This window comes from Macaca mulatta, chromosome 1 (genome assembly GCF_049350105.2).
Source record: "Macaca mulatta isolate MMU2019108-1 chromosome 1, T2T-MMU8v2.0, whole genome shotgun sequence".
NCBI classification, from domain to species: Eukaryota; Metazoa; Chordata; class Mammalia; order Primates; family Cercopithecidae; genus Macaca; species Macaca mulatta.
This window is the reverse complement of record NC_133406.1, coordinates 178,995,684-179,003,276: the sequence shown is the minus strand read 5'-3', so window position 1 is coordinate 179,003,276 and position 7,593 is coordinate 178,995,684. Positions and strand designations below refer to the sequence as shown.

General features: G+C 45.8%; 1 pseudogene across 1 annotated transcript; it reads left to right on the top strand.

Moving 5' to 3' along the window:
* Positions 1–286: 286 nt before the first annotated feature.
* On the top strand, positions 287–4,268 carry LOC695692 (sepiapterin reductase pseudogene; annotated as a pseudogene). The gene has a single exon (XR_013411399.1). The product of XR_013411399.1 is annotated as a sepiapterin reductase pseudogene (transcript).
* Positions 4,269–7,593: the final 3,325 nt, after the last annotated feature.

Below are 7,593 nucleotides of genomic sequence, written 5' to 3'. Positions count from 1 at the left end.
GAGATGGCGCCAGTGCACTCCAGCCCGGTGACAGAGCGAGATTCAAAAAGAAAGAAAAAAATTATAATTTCTTTTAAAAATTTGTTTAATACAACTGATTCCAAAGTATTTACATATTTTGTAAACATTATTTTTCTGATCTACAAGCTCCAAACTCTCAGAAACTCACCATGTTTCTTCACTGGGCCAGACAAGGAGAGTGATAAAAAAATTAACCTTAATTATTCAAAGAAATCCAGATGGTGAGAAAAGAGTAAAAAGCAGAACTTCAACTTGGTCAAGACGATTGCCTGAAAATTTCCTGCTTACTTTTCCTGTTTAAAGCTGGATTTTCAGATGAATGTGAGGTGATCTGCTTCTCTGTGATTCAGAACTTCATAGAACTTGGCAGGCAAAGAATTACAAAGAAAGGAAGACAACGAAAGGGGGAAGTGAGGTAGTGAAAGAAGATAGGCAGAACTTGAGCAAGCTTTATAAAGTAACAGAACACACCCCACACCCTTTGGAACAAAGGAACAAAGCTGATGGGACACAGCAGATGTTCTCCTTCCCAAACCATGAAAGCAGAACATTCTACAACTCCTCCTCGCTCCAAGGAGTGGCCAATGCTCCTTACTGGAATATCTGTACAACAAAGGTTTTTCTTGTCATTACTGTTTCCTTAGAGGATGGATAAAAAAGAAAAAACACCATTACCAGAAACTGTCAAGTATGGTTTAACTGTATTGTCATTTTATCTTGATTCTTCTTTCTTCTAACAAAGTTCATTGAGGTATAGTTTACATACAATAACACGAACTCATTTTAAGTGTACACATCCATGGGTTTTTGACAAAGCAATACACCCATGTAACCACCACCATAATCAAGATATAAAACATTTCCATTATCCAAAAAGATTCCTTTGTGTCAACATGCTTTGCTCAGAGTGAAATTGAAAAAAAATTTTAAATTAAACAAAAACGGCCAGGTATGGTGGCTACGCCTGTAATATCAGCACTTTGGGAGGCCCAGGCAGGTGGATCACTTGAGGTCAGGAGTTCGAGATCAGCCTGGCCAACGTGGAGAACCCTCGTCTCTACTAAGAATACAAAAATCAGCTGGGTGTGGTGGTACACATCTGTAATCCCAGCTACTTGGGAGGCTGAGGCACAAGAATAGCTTGAACCCAGGAGGCAGGGGTTGCAGTGAGCCAAGATTGCACCACTGCACTCCAGCCTGGGTGACAGAGCGAGACACCATCACAAAACAAAGCAAAAACAAAACCATTCCTTTGTGCTTGTCTATCCCCACTCACAACCCTAGCCCCTGGCAACCACTGGTCGGTTGTCTGTCACTCTAGATTAAATTTTTCTTAACATTTCATATAAGTAGAATCATATGGTATGAACTCTTCCGTGTGTGACTTCTTTCACTCAGTATAATGTCGTCGAGATTCACACGTGTTGCTGTGTGCTTTGATAGTTCATTCCTTTTTCTTGTTGAGTAGTCTATTGTGTGGCTAGGCCACGAGCACAGTTTATCCATTCACCAAAGTAAAACTTTGGTTGCTTCTAATCTTTGACTATTATGAGTAAAGCTGCTATCAGCATTCGTTTGACTCTTACTTTTGAAGTGAAATTCAAACCTAGCCCTTTTGGTGGGGCATGGAGATGGGAGATAAAACTAGCATTTTTAAGGCACCTACTAAGAGCTAAGATAAAAGACAAGGAAAGAGGGGAGCATTCTTTCCATCTCTAAAGAAAGCACAATAAGGATTGCCCTGGCCGGGCACAGTGGCTCACGTCTGTAATCCTAGCACCTTCGGAGGCCGAGGTGGGCGGATCACCTGAGGTCAGAAGTTCGAGACCAGCCTGATCAACATGGTGAAACCCCGTTTCTAGTAAAAATACAAAAATTAGCCAGGTGTGGTGGCACGCGCCTGTAATCCCAGCTATTCAGGAGGCTGAGGCAGGAGAATTGCTTGAACCCAGGAGGCGGAGGTTGCAGTGAGCCGAGATCCGCACCATTGCACTCCAGGCTGGGCTACAAGATGGAGACTCTGTCTCAAAAAAAAAAAAAAAAAGAAAAGAAAAGAAAAACAAAAGGATTCTAAAAATTGAGCAAGGAGCTCGAGTCTCCGAAAATGACTAAAGCCCGAAATATCAAATATTTCTGCTCACAGTTGAAGACAAAACCTTATCCAGCCTTGGCGGCTCCTTCCCCCTTTATCAGGGACTTAGTTCATGATCAGGAGGCTCACAGAGTACTAGAAGGGAGGGTCCGAGTCCAGCCGGGAGGACTGCGGCATGGAGGGCGGCCTAGGACGTGCTGTGTTTGTGCTGACCCTGGCCTCCTGGCCTCGCTGCTGTCGCCGAGCTCCGTACTGGTCCTAAACACCCGCAACGACGATGCGCTGTGGCAGCTGGAGGCCGAGCTGGGCGCCAGGCGGTCTGGCTTGCACGTGGTGCGGGTGCGCGCAGACCTGGGCGCCGAGGCTGGCTTGCAGTCCGCTGCTTGGTGCCCTGCGTCAGCTCCCCAGGGCCGCGGGGCTGCAGCGACTGCTGTTCATCAACAACGCGGGCTCTCCTGGGGATGTGTCCAAAGGCTTCGTGGACCTGGGTGACTCCACTCAAGTGAACAAAGACTGGGCGCTGAACTTGACCTCCATGCTCTCTCTGCCGGACTTGCAGCGTCCTGAAGGCCTTCCCAACCAGTCTTGGCCTCAACAGAACTGTGGTTAACATGTCAACCCTCTGTGCCCTGCAGCCCTTCAAAGACTGGGCGCTGTACTGTGCGGGAAAGGCTGCTGCTAACATACTGTTCCAGGTCCTGGCGTCGGATGAACCTAAAGTGAGGGTGCCGAACTAGGCCCCAGGTGCTCCCGACACAGACGTGCCCCAGCGGTTAGCCCTGTAGACCTCCATGGACCCAGACATGCGAAAAGGCTGCAGGAGCTGAAGGCAAAGGGAGAGCTGGTGGATTGCAGGGTGTCAGCCCAAAAACGGCTGAGCTTGCTGCAAAAGGAGGTGTTCAAGTCTGGAGACCACGTGGATTTCTACGATAAATAAACCCATGTGTTTGGCTTCCTGAACCTTTCTGCTCCCACTTTCAGACACACCCCAGAGCCCTGTGGCTCCCCACACCCTCCCATGGTGGCAGTCCTGCCTTACACAGATAAATACTCATGTCTACTGTCCTACCCTCACACATCGCCTGCTGTGATGAGCTTCCAGGTCGCTGGCCTTACCAGTTGTCGGGAGTCTGGACTTGGCACCCTGGATTATGAGGAGGCTTAGGAGAGAGGTTATGGGTGTCCCTGTCTCTATCCCCAGGAATAGAATTTAAGGGATGGGAAGAGCAGGAAAAGAAGCTGAAACACACAAGAGAGGAGGTTGTGTCTCCTGCTCATAGCTAGTCCGTGGGGAGAGGGAAGAGCGACCTGAGTCAAATAGGAGGACACATGCAGATTCGCAGATGGCCTGGCGGGGAGGAAGAGCAGAAGGTACAAGTCCCCGCCCACACAGATGTCCCTCGCTGAAGGGAGCAGCACCTTCTGTTGAACTTTGTGTCCTCACTCGGATGTCTCCTTCCTCCAGAATCCATCACCCCTCCCCCAGGCTGGGAGAAGGGGCCCTTGGGTGTCTGTGTACATGGCCAAGGCAGATACAAATAAAATTAAAAAAAAAAAAAAGAAGAAGAAGGGAGAGTGTTACCTAACCTTTTCAGTTAAGGCAACATTGCTACCTTTCATGGAGTGAGTGACTGAAGTCAAGAAGGAAGCCCTGCTTGGGATTAGAGAAACTGAAAAGAAATACGATGACTTATTAAAACAGTTTGAAAACTATAGAAAGGTCAATTACTTAACGCAAATATTAATTAAATGCCTAGAAAAAGAAAAGGGAGGCAAAAATGAATGAAGAACATCTACTGCCCATCATATGTGTCAACCACTGAGCTACAAGCTTTACCTGTATGAATTGAATTGATTTTCATAACCCTATAAGGCAAGTACTATTTTTATCCCCTTTTTACATATGAAGAAATCATGACACGGAGAAGTTTAATAACCTGCCCAAGGCACACACAGTAGAGCAGTCAGATTCCAGTTCACTAACTACTGCTCTATCCTCTTCCTTGGCACTACATACCAGTGACTGCTGGGGCAACAAAAATGTAGAAAACATGGTCCCAGTCTTTGGAGGACTCACGGGGAAACACCAGACAATATTGTGACCTTGGGAAAGTGGCCTAATATTTCCAAATAAAATGGAAATTAATAATCCCTTTAATGTCCTCCTTACAAGGCTCATTTATTTATCCCATAAGTTCTTACTGAATATCTCTTATGTGTCAGGCACAGTACTGAAAGTTCCTCATGGAGCATATATTCTAGAAAGAAGACAAGGCAATATTCATGTAAAAAAGAGCCACCGGGCATGGTGGCTCACGCCTGTAATCCCAGCACTTTGGGAGGCTGAGGTGGGTGGATCACCTGAGGTCAGGAGTTCCAGACCAGCCTGATCAACATGGTGAAACCCCATCTCTACTAAAAATACAAAATACAAAAATACAAAATACAAAAATACAAAAAATTAGCCGGGTGTGGTGGTGCATGCCTGTAATCCCAGCTACTTGGGAGGCTGAGGCGGGAGAATGGCTTGAACCCGGGAGGCGGAGGTTGCAGTGAGCTGAGATCACGCCATTGCACTCCAACCTGGACAAGAGCAAAATGCTGTCTCAAAAAAAAAAAAAAAAAAAAAAAAAAAAAGCAGGGCACAGTGGCTCATGCCTGTAATTCCAGCACTTTGGGAGGCCAAGGCAGGCAGATTGCCTGAGGTCAGGAGTTCGAGACCAGCCTGGCCAACATGGAGAAACCCTGTCTCTACTAAAAATAAAAAAATTTAAAAAATAAATTAGCCAGGCATGGTGGTAGGAGCCTGTAATCCCAGCTACTTGGGAGGCTGAGGCAGGAGAATCACTTGAACCCGGGAGGTGGAGATTGCAGTGAGCTGAGATCATACCGTTGCACTCCAACCTGGACAAGAGCAAAATGCTGTCTCAAAAAAAAAAAAAAAAAAAGCAGGGCACGGTGGCTCATGCCTGTAATTCCAGCACTTTGGGAGGCCAAGGCAGGCAGATTGCCTGAGGTCAGGAGTTCGAGACCAGCCTGGCCAACATGGAGAAACCCTGTCTCTACTAAAAATAAAAAAATTAAAAAATAAATTAGCCAGGCGTGGTGGCAGGAGCCTGTAATCCTAGCTACTCAGGAGGCTGAGGCAGGAGAATCACTTGAACCCGGGAGATGGAGGTTGCAGTGAGCTGAGATCACGCCATTGCACTCCAGCCTGGGCGACAAGAGGGAGACTTCATCTCAAAAAAAAAAAGAGAAAGAAAGAAAGAAAAAGAAAATAGATATATAAGTAAATGGGGAGAGAAAGAGCGGGGGCAGAAAGAGAAGGAGGAAAGGGGAAAGGGAAGGAAGGAAGAAGTTATTTTTGGACAGTAACAAGTGCTACGAGAAAAAGGAAATTGAATGATGGGATGAAAGGCGATTTTAAGTTGAGAGCTGGTTGTTACTTTGCATAAAAGCAGCCAGAGATGTTCTCTGTAAAGTGATGACATCAAACTGATAACTGAACAGTGAAAAGTAACCAGCCATGTGCAGGTCTAGGGACAGTGAATTCCAGTTGGACAGAAGAGTAAGTGCAAAGATTGTGAGTCAGACAGGTCATCTTATATTTGTGGAACAGAAGGCACCCAGCATGACCAAAACATGATGACCAAGGGAGAGACTGGAAGAAGATAAAAATCACAGAAGTAACCAGGGACCAGATCACGAAGGAACTGAAATTTGATTTTTTTGTAATCCCAATAAGTTGTGAGGAAGGTTTTGAATTTGAAAGTGATAATTTTTTTTTTTTTTTTGAGACAGAGTTTTGCTCTGTTGCACAGGCTGGAGCACAGAGGCATGATCTTGGCTCACTGCAACCTCTGCCTCCTAAGTTCAAGCTATTCTCCTGTCTCAGCCTCTTGAGTAGCTGGGATTACAGGCACCTGCCATCATGCCCAGGTAATTTTTTGTATTTTTTTTTTTTTTTTTTTAGTAGAGATGGGGTTTCACTATGTTGGCCAGGCTGGTCTCGAACTCCTGACATCAGGTGAACCACCTGCCTCGGCTTCCCAAAGTGCTGGAATTACAGGCACGGGCCACCACACGCAGCCAAAGTGATTATCTTATTTTCATATTTTATACACTTCCCTGGCTGCTGTATGGAGAATGGATTTGCCGGGACTAGAGGGAAAGTGGGGAGAGCAGTAAGGAGGTGGTTGCAGGCTGGGCGCAGCAACTTACACCTGTAATCTAAGCACTTGGGGAGGCTGAGGTTGTTGAATTACTTGAGCCCAGGAGGTCAAGGCCAGTCTGGGCAACGTAGTGAGACCCTATCTCTTCGGAAACTTAAAAAAGTAGTCGGGCGTGGTGGTGTGCATCTGTGGTCCCAGCTACAAAGGGAGGCAAAGGTGGGAAGATTGCTTGAGCCTGGGAAGTTGGGGCTGCAGTGAGCTGTGATTGTGCCACTGCACTCCAACCTGGGTGACAGAGGAAGACACTGTCTCTAAAGAAAAAACAAGAACAAACAACAACAGCAAAGCAAGAAAGTAGTTGCATTAGGCTAGATAAGATGGTGGTGGCTTGGTCAATGGTAGTGACTATGAAGTGGAAACTAGTTATTGGAGTCAGGATTTATTCTGGAGGTGTAGCCCATACGACTTGCTAATGAAGCGAGGAATTGAGAGGAATCAAGGGTCACTTTCAGAATTTCAGTTTGGGCAACTATTTGAATGGTGGACTCCTTAAATGAGAGTAGGAGGAGCATATTTGTGCTTCACTTTAGAATGAAAAAGCATTTGCAAATTATAAAATGCTCTCCAAAAGTATACTGACACTGAAGAAGTAGGCCGCCATGAGTCTTATGGCTGCAAGGAACTGAATTTTGTCAATCATCTGAATAATCTTAAAAGTCATCTTTCCCAGTGAAGCTTCCAGATGAGAATACAGCCCTGGCTATCTGACTGCAGTTTTGTGAAATCCTGAGCAGGGATATCAAGTGCTTTTGATGCAAATCTAAAAGACAGGGACCAATTCAGTCCCAGCTGGCCCCAGTCATATCTGGCTCCCCATTCCTGGTGGGCCATGAGCAGATTTCCCTTTAGGGAAAGGGAATTTGATGACTATGTGGCCCTCTCGGGAAAGGCTATTTGATGACAATAATCTTTGTCATTCTCTCTTGTTGACCCACCAAACCAGTCACAAATGCTGGGTTACTCTGTTCTTTTCTCAATCACCATATTTGATTTTGCTAAAATTGTAAAAATCTATTCAACTCGGGAAAATCTGCATCTACAAGGCTGGCATCTCTTCTCCTAGATAAGAAAGAGTTCCCCCAAAACTGAGAGCACAACTCCCACCTGCTTCTTGAAATCTTTCCAGACCACAGGGCCCCAAGGCTGAGTGGGACCATGATGCTCACACAGTTAATTCTCCTGGCAGATGTCTGAATCCTCCACAGCCTATCTGCCATGGCCTCTTGCTTAAAACCTCCAAAAAGGAAT